Below are 15,842 nucleotides of genomic sequence, written 5' to 3'. Positions count from 1 at the left end.
AACCAGAGGAGTCAACTGGCTGGTATTTACCGTCCTACAACAACACTTAGGTGGTTAATAAGTCAGGTTCCATCAGTGAACCTAGATGGTTAACAATTCAGATCCTACTGGAATAATAAGGTGGTTAGTGAACAATGTGTTATTACAGTATTAAGTGGGTAGTGAATCAGGCGTTACTATGGTATGAAGCGACTGTTGAACAAAGTGTTACCAGAGTACTCAGGTGTCTATTGTATTAGACTATTACTTACTATTCAGGTGGTGAGTTAATCATTCTTTACTACATTCTTAGTTGGCTAGTGTATCAGGTCCTTTAATAGTACCTAGGTGACTAGTTAATTATGTGTTACTAAAGTAGTCAAGTGGCTAGTGTATCAGGTCCTTCTGTAGTACCTAGGTGACTAGTTAATTAAGTGTTACCAAAGTAGTCAGGTGGCTAGTGTATCAGGTCCTTCTGTAGTACCTAGGTGAGTAGTTAATCATGTGTTACTAAAGTAGTCAGGTGGCTAGTGTATCAGGTCCTTCTGTAGTACCTAGGTGACTAGTTAAGTATGTGTTACCAAAGTAGTCAGGTGGCTAGTGTATCAGGTCCTTCAGTAGTACCCAGGTGACTAGTTAATTATGTGTTACCAAAGTAGTCAGGTGGCTAGTGTATCAGGTCCTTCTGTAGTACCTAGGTGACTAGTTAAGTATGTGTTACTAAAGTAGTCAGGTGGCTAGTGTATCAGGTCCTTCTGTAGTACCCAGTGACTAGTTGGCATGTGTTACTAAAGTAGTCAGGTGGCTAGTGTATCAGGTCCTTCTGTAGTACCCAGGTGACTAGTTAATTATGTGTTTCTAAAGTAGTCAGGTGGCTAGTGTATCAGGTCCTTCTGTAGTACCTAGGTGACTAGTTAATCGTGTGTTACTAAAGTAGTCAGGTGGCTAGTGTATCAGGTCCTTCTGTAGTACCTAGGTGACTAGTTAATCATGTGTTACTAAAGTAGTCAGGTGGCTGGTGTATCAGGTCCTTCTGTAGTACCTAGGTGAACAGTTAATCATGTGTTACTAAAGCAGTCAGGTGGCTAGTGTATCAGGTCCTACATGCTAGTGTGTCATGTGTTACTTGAGTGATAATCTGGCTTGTGAATCAGGTGTTACTTAAGTTCTCAGGTGGTTCATCTGGTGTATTCACAAACGTTAAGTTTTGCAATGAAGACAGAGCAGCATCATAACGAGTTTTAATGAATTATCTCTCTACCATACTTTATTTTAATATAATTACAGTACATACAGAAAGTTCGTTACAAAATGACTAATTTGATCTACGAGGATTTGAAGATCCCAGTGTTTTTGAAGACCAAATCTTTTATAAGATAGCTTCTATTAACTATGATATACACGTGTGGATATGTCAGCATGAGCTTTTACGGATGGAAAAACAGTGGCTAAGGAATTTTGGGGTCTTTTTTTTTCTTTTTCGTAACCAATTCGTATATCCTAATCCTTTTCTTTAACCTTCTTCTAGGATGTGGAAGTTGATAAAAAGTGCTAAACGAAAGAAAAACAGTTGAAGCAGCTCATAAGAAAAATAAAAATAATCTAAGACGAAGGAAAGAAAAATATTGTCAGCGTGTTGTTAGTCCTAAACCATTAGGCTTACGTCATGAGCAGGGACAGAAGACAACGACAAGAAAATATCATTTAGATAGGACCAGGAAGTGGTCAAACAGCGGGAGTTGAGAACAAATATGATAAAAACGGAGTCCTTGTCAATAAAGAAGCTCTCTCTACGCATGGGATGCTGGGAACAAATGAGAACCATCCAAAGGCTGTTTCGTTGGTTAATGTTAGTAAGTGATCTCTTCCCTTCTTTTATCTCAGAACATCTGACATTTATTCTTTAGTAAGCGACGTCTGTCGAACTGTAAACTCAATAGCGCTGATTAAGAGAATAGAAAAAGGTGTAACTTAAGCCTTAATACTGGTTCGTATTGAACAACTGCTGACTTGTGCATGCCATTAACCCAGTTTTCCAGACAAGGACGTCTTTGGTAATTTGTGTGTTTTCTGAAAGAAATCGAAATTGAGTTTTTTGACTAAAATTAAATATTGTACGTCCTCATATATCTAGCTGATCAGCGTAGTCCTAAAACTGATTGGAAAGTGCGAACAGTAATTCTAAATTTAGATTGGTAATTTGGAAATATAGCTCTTAAAAATAGAGTGCAGAGTTCGAGCTGTAACTCTAAAAAATATTGTAGTTTCAACTGTAACTATAAATAGTAGGAATATCGAGTTGTAACTCTAGAGTAATACTGAAGCTGTAACTCTAAAAAACAGTGTTATGTTGGGGTTGTAACTCTAAAAAATAGTGCAAAGTTAGAGCTGTAACACTAAACATAGAGTGGGAGATCGAGCTGTAACTGTAAAAATAGTGAAAAGGTCGCGATGTAACCCTAGAAATATAATACAAATAGCGCGCTGTAACATTTAAAAAAACAGTGGGAATTTTGATTAAAATAAATTAATTTATTCTCAGGAAATCAGATGAAGTCTTATTTATTTAAAGTGAATGTTATGTGGTAGAACCACTTGACTAACTGCAGCGTTAAGTATATCACATATTTCACTTATCAACACTTAAAGCTCAAATTCGCTTCTAGGTTTTATCAGTTGTTTAGTTTTTTAAACCAGTGACCTTTCTTTTACCTTGACTGAATATGAAGTTGGCCAGGTAGAGGTCAAGTTCTCGGATGGTCACGTTACTATGGAACGGGTTGACACAAAGGCTAGAATGGAGACACCCGGCGACTTCTCCAGCCGCTCTCCATCGGTGCTTTCCAGAGGAATAGCTTTGAAGAGGATGACCATTACCAGATCCAGCCGCCACACCTGTGGAACAAAGAGCGTTGTCACCGGAAATACAGAAATAGAACTGATTCTTTTCATATAACAGTGGATAGAACCTATGTAAACTAGAATAACGAAGTATACAGTGAAACAAAGGAAATACTAATACTTCAAACGAGTGTGTCTGAAATACCAGCGTTGTATAGCGTGTTTCGTAAGTAATAACGTTGTATGTTGGAACTCGCACGACTAACTTTACGACTGAACCTCTAGAGTCTATAAGAAACCCTTGAAATAAATGCCAGTTTGTTTAGTTGGGAGTCACTTCGGTCAAAGGTTGTTCTAGTCTTTGCTCTTTCGGTAATATTTTGCTTTTCCCTGTGTTTCGATTCATGAAGTCCTCATGATCTAAACATAATTGTAATTTTATCTGCGTAGGTCAGACGGTAGAGGAAGCAGTGTAATATTATTTGTATAATCAGCAGGCACAGGAAGGAGTGTAATATTATTTGTATAATCAGCAGGCACAGAAAGTAGTGTAATATTATTTGTATAGTCTGACGGTATAGGAAGTAGTGTAATATTGTTTGTATAGCCTGACGGTATAGGAAGTAGTGTAATATTGTTTGTATAGTCTGACAGTATAGGAAGTAGTGTAATATTGTTTGTATAGTCTGACAGTATAGGAAGTAGTGTAATATTGTTTGTATAGCATGACGGTATAGGAAGTAGTGTAATATTGTTTGTATAGTCCGACGGCATAGGAAGTAGTGTGATATTGTTTGTATAGTCCGACGGTATAGGAAGTAGTGTAATATTGTTTGTATAGTCCGACGGTATAGGAAGTAGTGTGATATTGTTTGTATAGCCTGACGGTATAGGAAGTAGTGTGATATTGTTTGTATAGCCTGACGGTATAGGAAGCAGTGCATATTGTTTGTATAGTCCTGACAGTATAGGAAGTAGTGTAATATTGTTTGTATAGTCCGACAGCATAGGAAGTAGTGTAATATTGTTTGTATAGTCCGACAGTATAGGAAGTAGTGTAATATTGTTTGTATAGTATGACGGTATAGGAAGTAGTGTAATATTATTTGTATAGTCCGACGGCATAGGAAGTAGTGTAATATTATTTGTATAGTCCGACGGTATAGGAAGTAGTGTGATATTGTTTGTATAGTCCGACGGTATAGGAAGTAGTGTGATATTGTTTGTATAGTCTGACGGTATAGGAAGTAGTGTAATATTATTTGTATAGTCTGACGGTATAGGAAGTAGTGTAATATTGTTTGTATAGTCTGATGGTATAGGAAGTAGTGTAATATTGTTTGTATAGTCTGACGGTATAGGAAGTAGTGTGATATTGTTTGTATAGTCTGACGGTATAGGAAGTAGTGTAATATTGTTTGTATAGTCTGACAGTATAGGAAGTAGTGTAATATTGTTTGTATAGTCTGACGGTATAGGAAGTAGTGTGATATTGTTTGTATAGTCTGACGGTATAGGAAGTAGTGTGATATTGTTTGCACAGTCGGCAGATGCAGGAAGTGGAGTAATATTATCTGCATAAATTAGAAGGTTCATGAATAAGTCTTTTCTCTTATATATAGTCCCGGTATCAGCTTTATTTCGCACATCGGGATTATCATGTTTATATAGTCCATATAGTCCAGGTATTTAAGATTCAGTCTTGTCTTAATCCACATTAGTCCATCTTGAATTGGCCTTGCCTCGTTTACGTAGTCAAGGAAACTCACGAAACATCTCAACCATATATTGTAATTATTTAAATATCCACTTTATCTCAACCATATATTGCAATTATTTAAATATCCACTGTTTCTCAACCATATAGTGCAATTATTTAAATATCCACTTTATCTCAACCATATATTGCAATTATTTAAATATCCACTTTATCTCAACCATATAGTGCAATTATTTAAGTATCCACTTTATCTCAACCATATAGTGCAATTATTTAAGTATCCACTTTATACTGTCCACATAGTTACGGTATTTAAGTATCCACTTTATACTGTCCACATAGTTACGGTATTTAAGTATCAACTTTATACTGTCCACATAGTTACGGTATTTAAGTATCCACTTTATACTGTCCACATAGTTACGGTATTTAAGTATCCACTTTATACTGTCCACATAGTTACGGTATTTAAGTATCCACTTTATACTGTCCACATAGTTACGGTATTTAAGTATCAACTTTATACTGTCCACATAGTTACGGTATTTAAGTATCCACTTTATACTGTCCACATAGTTACGGTATTTAAGTATCCACTTTATACTGTCCACATAGTTACGGTATTTAAGTATCCACTTTATACTGTCCACATAGTTACGGTATTTAAGTATCCACTTTATACTGTCCACATAGTTACGGTATTTAAGTATCCACTTTATACTGTCCACATAGTTACGGTATTTAAGTATCCACTTTATACTGTCCACATAGTTACGGTATTTAAGTATCCACTTTATACTGTCCACATAGTTACGGTATTTAAGTATCCACTTTATACTGTCCACATAGTTACGGTATTTAAGTATCCACTTTATACTGTCCACATAGTTACGGTATTTAAGTATCAACTTTATACTGTCCACATAGTTACGGTATTTAAGTATCCACTTTATACTGTCCACATAGTTACGGTATTTAAGTATCAACTTTATCTCGCTTTATTTTACTTTCTCATTCCACATTACTGTAACAGATTTAGTGTTATACATGTAGTTTAATACTTACTTTTGTTTCAGTATAGTTTTTGATGCGTGTGGCGTATATTGTTGGATGTGTATTGCGCAAATACCGCCTGTTCTCTAAATTTGTTCTCGAGAATCAACAATATGAGGTTTACGAAAGTACTAGTGTGTCTTCGAACATTGTTAAACGTTCGAGAATCTTGAGTAATTGGTATAGAGCTAGCGAAGAGATAGTAATAGAATATTATTGTTTTGTCAGTTACAGTCAGTATAATATAAACCTCAGAAGCTATAACTGTGTTTTACGCTTATTAATCGGAAAGCACAGAATTTGACCTGAAACGGATATAAACTTCGAATCGTTGAACTTCAATGAATCAGTTCGGACGTTAGTATTTCTACGAGGACATCAGATATCTTCAAGAATAGAGGTAGCTAGCATTTCCGTTAAGTGATGGCTATCTCTGTATCAACATAAAAGTAATTTGTGCCTAGTGGACCTGGACCCGTTGATCAGTTACAGATTAGATATAAGACTGAATATTGCTTGTGAGTTTGTAAATTTTTGTACATAAATAATTATATTTATTAACTATTTGTAAAAACCATCTTAAAACTGTATTTTTGTTGTATATTAAAATATAATTGTGTTAAGGAAGGAAACTGTGTATCAATCTTGTTAGCAAACATCATAAATTCGATACATATTGAAAATCAAACTTCCGGCTGTTTGAAATCGTAATACGTAACGTATATGACATAATAAATCAGAGACTCGTCCCAGATAAATTATAATACGTAACAACTATCAAGATTCCCTTGCCTGCAGTATCCCAGTTTCTAGAACTTTCTCGTCTGAATTTCCCCTTTTCCCGTTATGTCTTTCGAAGACAAAATATATTTTCTGTTTGATTCATTTTAACAATACAGTTGTTTTATGAATGTTTACGGTTGAGCTACAACTTTCCAAAAATCTCTCTAGCTTATTTGAGAAGAAATTGTTTTAAAAATTAGTTAAATTATACATCTTATAAGGAGAAAAACAAATATCAGGGAACGCTCCTTCAGGGATTCCAGAACACATCTATAACATCCTCTATTTTACAAGCACGAGCAGAATACCACGAATTCACCTCGAATGTTATTCTAATGGATTCATAAGAAAATATCCTTCTATATTTTTTTTTCTGATAGTGAGTATCATAATGATTTTGTGCTTCCATTTTAGCGAGTGCGTTTCTTATCTACAAAAATAAAGATAATAAAATAAATGAGAAACTTTGGATTGGTTTCTTCTTGTTAATGTTTTTTCTTTCGATGAGTAATAAAATGAAAGCTCAACTACAGTACTCTGAGAAGCGAATGTAAAATAAAAGAAATGCAGCCAACCATTAAACGTTAGTAGAAATACGAAAACACCAAAACAAAGCGATAGTATATCACTGTAGAAAACAGCTATCAAGTCTTACAATACTAAAGAGAAAGCCTATAGCTTTACAATAGAGATATAATCAACCAACTCTAATCCATCAAGAGTCAGATTACCTAAAGAGAAAGCCTACAGCTTTACAATAGAGATATAATCAACCAACTCTAATCCATCAAGAGTCAGATTACCTAAAGAGAAAGCCTATATCTTTACAATAGAGATATAATCAACCAACTCTAATCCATCAAGAGTCAGATTACCTAAAGAGAAAGCCTATAGCTTTACAATAAAGATATAATCAACCAACACTAATCCATCAAGAGTCAAATTACCTAAAGAGAAAGCGTATAGCTTCACAATAAAGATATAATCAACCAACACTAATCCATCAAGAGTCAGACTACCTAAAGAGAAAGCCTATAGCTTTACAATAAAGATATAATCAACCAACTCTAATCCATCAAGAGTCAGATTACCTAAAGAGAAAGCGTATAGCTTTACAATAAAAATATAATCAACCAACTCTGATCCATCAAGAGTCAGATTACCTGAAGAGAAAGCCTACAGCTTTACAATAGAGATATAATCAACCAACTCTAATCCATCAAGAGTCAGATTACCTAAAGAGAAAGCCTATATCTTTACAATAGAGATATAATCAACCAACTCTAATCCATCAAGAGTCAGATTACCTAAAGAGAAAGCCTATAGCTTTACAATAAAGATATAATCAACCAACTCTAATCCATCAAAAGTCAGATTACCTAAAGAGAAAGCCTACAGCTTTACAATAAAGATATAATCAACCAACTCTAATCCATCAAGAGTCAGATTACCTAAAGAGAAAGCCTACAGCTTTACAATAGAGATATAATCAACCAACTCTAATCCATCAAGAGTCAGATTACCTAAAGAGAAAGCCTATATCTTTACAATAGAGATATAATCAACCAACTCTAATCCATCAAGAGTCAGATTACCAAAGAGAAAGCGTATAGCTTTACAATAAAAATATAATCAACCAACTCTGATCCATCAAGAGTCAGATTACCTAAAGAGAAAGCCTGCAGCTTTACAATAAAGATATAATCAACCAACTCTAATCCATCAAGAGTCAGATTACCTAAAGAGAAAGCGTATAGCTTTACAATAAAATATAATCAACCAACTCTGATCCATCAAGAGTCAGATTACCTAAAGAGAAAGCCTATAGCTTTCCAATAAAGATATAATCAACCAACTCTAATCCATCAAGAGTCAGATTACCTAAAGAGAAAGCCTATAGCTTTAAAATAAAGATATAATCAACCAACTCTAATCCATCAAGAGTCAGATTACCTAAAGAGAAAGCCTATAGCTTTACAGTAAATATATAATCAACCAACTCTAATCCATCGAGAGTCAGATTACCTAAAGAGAAAGCCTACAGCTTCACAATAAAGATATAATCAACCAACTCTAATCCATGAAGAGTCAGATTACCTAAAGAGAAAGCCTATAGCTTTCCAATAAAGATATAATCAACCAACACTAATCCATCAAGAGTCAGATTACCTAAAGAGAAAGCCTATAGCTTTAAAATAAAGATATAATCAACCAACTGTAATCCATCAAGAGTCAAATTACCTAAAGAGAAAGCCTATAGCTTTAAAATAAAGATATAATCAACCAACTGTAATCCATCAAGAGTCAAATTACCTAAAGAGAAAGCCTATAGCCTTACAGTAAATGTATAATCAACCAACTCTAATCCATCAAGAGTCAGATTACCTAAAGAGAAAGTGTACAGCTTCACAATAAAGATATAATCAACCAACTCTAATCCATCAAGAGTCAGATTACCTAAAAAGAGAAAGCCTACAGCTTTACAATAGAGATATAATCAACCAACTCTAATCCATCAAGAGTCAGATTACCTAAAGAGAAAGCCTATATCTTTACAATAGAGATATAATCAACCAACTCTAATCCATCAAGAGTCAGATTACCTAAAGAGAAAGCCTATAGCTTTACAATAAAAATATAATCAACCAACTCTAATCCATCAAGAGTCAGATTACCTAAAGAGAAAGCCTATAGCTTTACAATAAAGATATAATCAACCAACACTAATCCATCAAGAGTCAAATTACCTAAAGAGAAAGCGTATAGCTTCACAATAAAGATATAATCAACCAACACTAATCCATCAAGAGTCAGACTACCTAAAGAAAAAGCCTATAGCTTTACAATAAAGATATAATCAACCAACTCTAATCCATCAAGAGTCAGATTACCTAAAGAGAAAGCGTATAGGTTTACAATAAAAATATAATCAACCAACTCTAATCCATCAAGAGTCAGATTACCTGAAGAAAGCCTACAGCTTTACAATAAAGATATAATCAATCAACTCTAAACCATCAAGAGTCAGATTACCTAAAGAGAAAGCCTATAGCTTTCCAAGATATAATCAACCAACTCTAATCCATCAAGAGTCAGATTACCTAGAGAGAAAGCCTATAGCTTTAAAATAAAGATATAATCAACCAACTGTAATCCATCAAGAGTCAAATTACCTAAAGAGAAAGCCTATAGCTTTACAGTAAATATATAATCAACCAACTCTAATCCATCAAGAGTCAGATTACCTAAAGAGAAAGCGTACAGCTTCACAATAAAGATATAATCAACCAACTCTAATCCATCAAGAGTCAGATTACCTAAAGAGAAAGCCTACAGCTTTACAATAGAGATATAATCAACCAACTCTAATCCATCAAGAGTCAGATTACCTAAAGAGAAAGCCTATAGCTTTACAATAAAATATAATCAACCAACTCTGATCCATCAAGAGTCAGATTACCTAAAGAGAAAGCCTACAGCTTTACAATAAAGATATAATCAATCAACTCTAATCCATCAAGAGTCAGATTACCTAAAGATTAAGCCTATAGCTTTCCAATAAAGATATAATCAACCAACTCTAATCCATCAAGAATCAGATTACCTAAAGAGAAAGCCTATAGCTTTAAAATAAAGATATAATCAACCAACTGTAATCCATCAAGAGTCAAATTACCTAAAGAGAAAGCGTATAGCTTTACAGTAAATATATAATCAACCAACTCTAATCCATCAAGAGTCAGATTACCTAAAGAGAAAGCATATAGCTTTACAATAAAGATATAATCAACCAACACTAATCCATCAAAAGTCAGATTACCTAAAGAGAAAGCCTACAGCTTTACAATAAAGATATAATCAACCAACTCTAATCCATCAAGAGTCAGATTACCTAAAGAGAAAGCCTACAGCTTTACAATAGAGATATAATCAACCAACTCTAATCCATCAAGAGTCAGATTACCTAAAGAGAAAGCCTATATCTTTACAATAGAGATATAATCAACCAACTCTAATCCATCAAGAGTCAGATTACCTAAAGAGAAAGCCTATAGCTTTACAATAAAGATATAATCAACCAACACTAATCCATCAAGAGTCAAATTACCTAAAGAGAAAGCGTATAGCTTTACAGTAAATATATAATCAACCAACTCTAATCCATCAAGAGTCAGATTACCTGAAGAGAAAGCCTACAGCTTTACAATAAAGATATAATCAATCAACTCTAATCCATCAAGAGTCAGATTACCTAAAGAGAAAGCCTATAGCTTTCCAATAAAGATATAATCAACCAACTCTAATCCATCAAGAGTCAGATTACCTAAAAGAGAAAGCCTATAGCTTTAAAATAAAGATATAATCAACCAACTGTAATCCATCAAGAGTCAAATTACCTAAAGAGAAAGCCTATAGCCTTACAGTAAATGTATAATCAACCAACTCTAATCCATCAAGAGTCAGATTACCTAAAGAGAAAGTGTACAGCTTCACAATAAAGATATAATCAACCAACTCTAATCCATCAAGAGTCAGATTACCTAAAGAGAAAGCCTACAGCTTTACAATAGAGATATAATCAACCAACTCTAATCCATCAAGAGTCAGATTACCTAAAGAGAAAGCCTATATCTTTACAATAGAGATATAATCAACCAACTCTAATCCATCAAGAGTCAGATTACCTAAAGAGAAAGCCTATAGCTTTACAATAAAAATATAATCAACCAACTCTAATCCATCAAGAGTCAGATTACCTAAAGAGAAAGCCTATAGCTTTACAATAAAGATATAATCAACCAACACTAATCCATCAAGAGTCAAATTACCTAAAGAGAAAGCGTATAGCTTCACAATAAAGATATAATCAACCAACACTAATCCATCAAGAGTCAGACTACCTAAAGAAAAAGCCTATAGCTTTACAATAAAGATATAATCAACCAACTCTAATCCATCAAGAGTCAGATTACCTAAAGAGAAAGCCTATAGCTTTCCAAAGATATAATCAACCAACTCTAATCCATCAAGAGTCAGATTACCTAGAGAGAAAGCCTATAGCTTTAAAATAAAGATATAATCAACCAACTGTAATCCATCAAGAGTCAAATTACCTAAAGAGAAAGCCTATAGCTTTACAGTAAATATATAATCAACCAACTCTAATCCATCAAGAGTCAGATTACCTAAAGAGAAAGCGTACAGCTTCACAATAAAGATATAATCAACCAACTCTAATCCATCAAGAGTCAGATTACCTAAAGAGAAAGCCTACAGCTTTACAATAGAGATATAATCAACCAACTCTAATCCATCAAGAGTCAGATTACCTAAAGAGAAAGCCTATAGCTTTACAATAAAAATATAATCAACCAACTCTGATCCATCAAGAGTCAGATTACCTGAAGAGAAAGCCTACAGCTTTACAATAAAGATATAATCAATCAACTCTAATCCATCAAGAGTCAGATTACCTAAAGAGAAAGCCTATAGCTTTAAAATAAAGATATAATCAACCAACTGTAATCCATCAAGAGTCAAATTACCTAAAGAGAAAGCCTATAGCTTTACAGTAAATATATAATCAACCAACTCTGATCCATCAAGAGTCAGATTACCTAAAAAAGAAATCCTATAGCTTCACAATAAAGATATAATCAACCAACTATAATCCGACAAGAGTCAGATTATCTAAAGAGAAATCCTATAGCTTCACAATAAAGATATAATCAACCAACTCTAATCCATCAAGAGTCAGATTACCTAAGAGAAAGCCTATAGCTTTACAATAAAGATATAATCAACCAACACTAATCCATCAAGAGTCAGATTACCTAAAGAGAAAGCGTATAGCTTCACAATAAAGATATAATCCACCAACACTAATCCATCAAGAGTCAGATTACCTAAAGAGAAAGCCTATAGCTTTACAATAAAGATATAATCAACCAACTCTAATCCATCAAGAGTCAGATTACCTAAAGAGAAAGCCTATAGCTTTACAATAAAGATATAATCAACCAACTATAATCCATCAAGAGTGAGATTACCTAAAGAGAAAGCCTATAGCTTTACAATAAAGATATAATCAACCAACACTAATCCATCAAGAGTCAAATTACCTAAAGAGAAAGCGTATAGCTTCACAATAAAGATATAATCAACCAACACTAATCCATCAAGAGTCAGACTACCTAAAGATAAAGCCTAAAGCTTCAGAATAAATATTTGATCAACTACCATCAAGAGTTAGATTACCTAAAGAGTAAGCCTATAGGTTAATAATAAATACATAATCAACCACAATTAGAAAGCCTTAATTTTATCTTGTCTGTCCGTTGGATAATTTTATCAATCAAATTAATGTGTTAAGATTATGAAACCTAAATTATAATCATTAGGTATTATTAAACAATAGTTAGTTCTATGGCTGTTCGATTTTACGAATCATTTGCCCGGCATGGCCAGGTGGGTTAAGGCGTTCGACTCGTAACCTGACGGTCGCGGGTTCGAATCCCCGTCGCACCAAACGTGCTCGCCATTTCAGCTGTGGGGACGTTATAATGTTATGGTCAATCTAACTATTGGTTGGTAAGAGTAGCCCAAGAGTTGGCGGTTGGTGATGACGACTAGCTGTCTTCCCTGTAGACTTACACTGCTAAATTAGGGACAGCTAGCACAAATAACCCTCGTGTAGCTTTGCGCAAAATTAAAACAAAACATAGGAACGATTTTATTGTTTAAATGTAATTCACTTCACTTGCTTTATGTTGCACGTGGTAAGAGTTTAGATAAATATTTGACTTCGGAAAACCTAATACAGTGCAATATCGGTTTGACTGTTTAACTTGTAAGTTCGGAGTGTAGTCACATGATTAAAAGGTAGTGTGTGAAAGGAAGAATTACTTCACTGTGACTGAGTCTCTAACTAGAAAGAGCGTAGTTATGAAAAAAACCTCTTCTCATTGGATACTCTGAGAAATCTGTCCTCACAGAACCAGCTGTAAAGGAACATGTCTGTCTCTGAAAAAACAAAATTGGCCGCCGATATGTTGGAGTTAATCGAGGAAAAAGACGATTAAACACATTTGAAAGATACAACAAGTGTCATACAGTGCTATCATTTCAACAGTGCTTTACAACATCAACCAGAATTCGAATAGTATTAGCCACGAACCAGTAAGAAAAACTCTTGACTCGGTTCAGAGCACAGCTTCAGAAGCAATTTGAATAAACAATGACTGGAGAAGTGGAGTACAATCGGATAAGCCGCATTTCACCGTTGGAAGGTTGTCATTATACACTATTCTAATTCTTGAAAATCTCTAGTGGACTAGATAAAGAATGTGACGTATAAAAATATGACTAGCCTATCGACAAGTATGATTAACTGTAATTGTGCTTCTCTAGAAAAGACCTACACACCATAACAATTGTTGTTGTAACAAATGGTTTATGTAAATTGTGTTTCGACCACTAATTTGTTTGTTGTAACCCAGCCGTCCTGAAATGCCCTGGATTCAACGAAACGTGTCGTCGACGATGGATATGGTGAACATAGTGTGGTTGAAATACTGTTATTATATTGTATTATAGTTCTTGAAAATCTCTGATAAATTGGATAAAGAATGTGGTGTTAAAAATACAATAGAACTAAAATTAATGTCGTTTGTCAGGTATAATTAATTGTGGGTCGTTCAGTTTAGATATTCGCACAGAAAGAATCCAAGATCTCCCTACGTTAGCCGTCCCTAATTTTAAACTGATAGAATACAGGGAAAGCTATCCAATAGCATCCATTACCAACTATTTGGGTTAGAACAGTAGGATTTGTCTGCCACTTTTGTAACGTCCCACATCTCAGAGAACAATGAAACGCCAAACAGGATACTTAAATTCACAGTTCAGCACGCTGATCTCAAAGCTACGAATTGTCCGAAGAATATACAGTATTGCTGAGCATTACGGAAATAAAGTTGAATGCCCTAAATATAGCCACTAGTCCTGATAAACAGATTACAGTCACTGAACCCATTAGAGTCCATAGTTCTGAGAAACAGATTATAGTCACTGAACCCATTAGAGCCCATAGTCCTGATAAACAGATTACAGTCACTGAACCCATTACAGCCCACAGTCCTGACAAACAGACTGCATTCATTGAACTAAATACAGTCCATAGTCCTGACAAACAGACTGCATTCATTGAACTAAATACAGTCCATAGTCCTGACAAACAGACTGCATTCATTGAACTAAATACAGTCCATACTCTTCAACAAATGTACACCAAACATTCAACCCATAACAGCCCACACTCCCCGATCAATAAATAAAATCACTGAACCCATTACATCCCATACTAATCGACAAAAGGATACCAATCATTGAACTAATACAGCCCATACTCTTCAACAAACTGACTACAGCCACTTAACACATTACAGCCCAAATTTCTCGATAGACTACAATCGTTGAATCAAGTATAGCCCAGACTCTTCGACAAACAGTCTACAATTATCGGACCAAGTACATCCCATGATCTTGACAAACAGTTCACAATAAATGAATCAAATACAGCCCATAATCCTGAGAAGCATTAAAAAATAATTGAAACAAGTGCAACCCATGGTCCTGAACAAACAGGCTACAATTATTCTATCAGTAACAGCTCACAGTCCTGGAAAAACACACTACAAACATTGAAACAAACACAGCCCCTATTCTTCGACAAATACACTACAATCCTTTAATCAAATACAGTTCATAGTCCTATACAAGTACACTGCAATGGTTAAGCCAGTTACATACAGCCCATAACACTTGACAAAAAGACTACAAAGACTGAACCAATTACAATCCGCAGTCCCAGACAAACTGACAAAAACCACTGAAACAATTACAGCCCGTAGTCACAGACAGACTAGAACCAGTTACTGCCCATAGTCCTAGACAAACAGACCAGAAGCATTGAACCATTTACTGCCCATACACTTCGATAAACTGACAACATTCTGTGAAATCCATGCCACGCCAAGCCCAGCTTAGTATCGTGTGGAAAGTTGATCTATTCGAATAGGTAGTGGTGATGTTAATGCAATCCTTAGTTAGTATGGTTTTAATAAAACTTGATCTGGTGTCCGGTATCAGAAGCACAAAGAAATACGAAAATAAATTATTTTCTAGACTCTTGTTGACTATTCATGAACGTTGTTGCTTCTTTTAGGCGTGTGCACGTATTATTCTCGCCGAAGACTCAAGCCTGTTATTGTCATTGTAACACACAACTAATGAGTGAATGAATTCAATTCCAGGATTAGCCATTAGTAACACTAGTACGCGACCCTCTCCACGAACAACTTGTGTCAGAAGGCGGGTTAAATGGATATATTTCTTCTTCAGGTAACCACCCTTTAGAAAACCATAGAAACAGGCCCGTTACTCAAACGACCTTGTATTGGGAGGA

General features: G+C 34.8%; 1 pseudogene across 1 annotated transcript in view; it reads right to left on the bottom strand.

The window, feature by feature from the left end:
* Nucleotides 1–15,842, bottom strand: part of LOC143250014 (uncharacterized) — a 105,379-nt pseudogene that overhangs the window by 60,794 nt on the left and 28,743 nt on the right. The window contains exon 9 of the transcript XR_013028074.1: nucleotides 2,692–2,874. The product of XR_013028074.1 is annotated as an uncharacterized LOC143250014 (transcript). The remainder of the gene's footprint in view (nucleotides 1–2,691; nucleotides 2,875–15,842) is intronic.

The sequence above is a fragment of the Tachypleus tridentatus genome, chromosome 4, assembly GCF_004210375.1.
Source record: "Tachypleus tridentatus isolate NWPU-2018 chromosome 4, ASM421037v1, whole genome shotgun sequence".
Classification (NCBI taxonomy): domain Eukaryota; kingdom Metazoa; phylum Arthropoda; class Merostomata; order Xiphosura; family Limulidae; genus Tachypleus; species Tachypleus tridentatus.
This window is presented reverse-complemented; position numbering and strand designations above follow the sequence as displayed.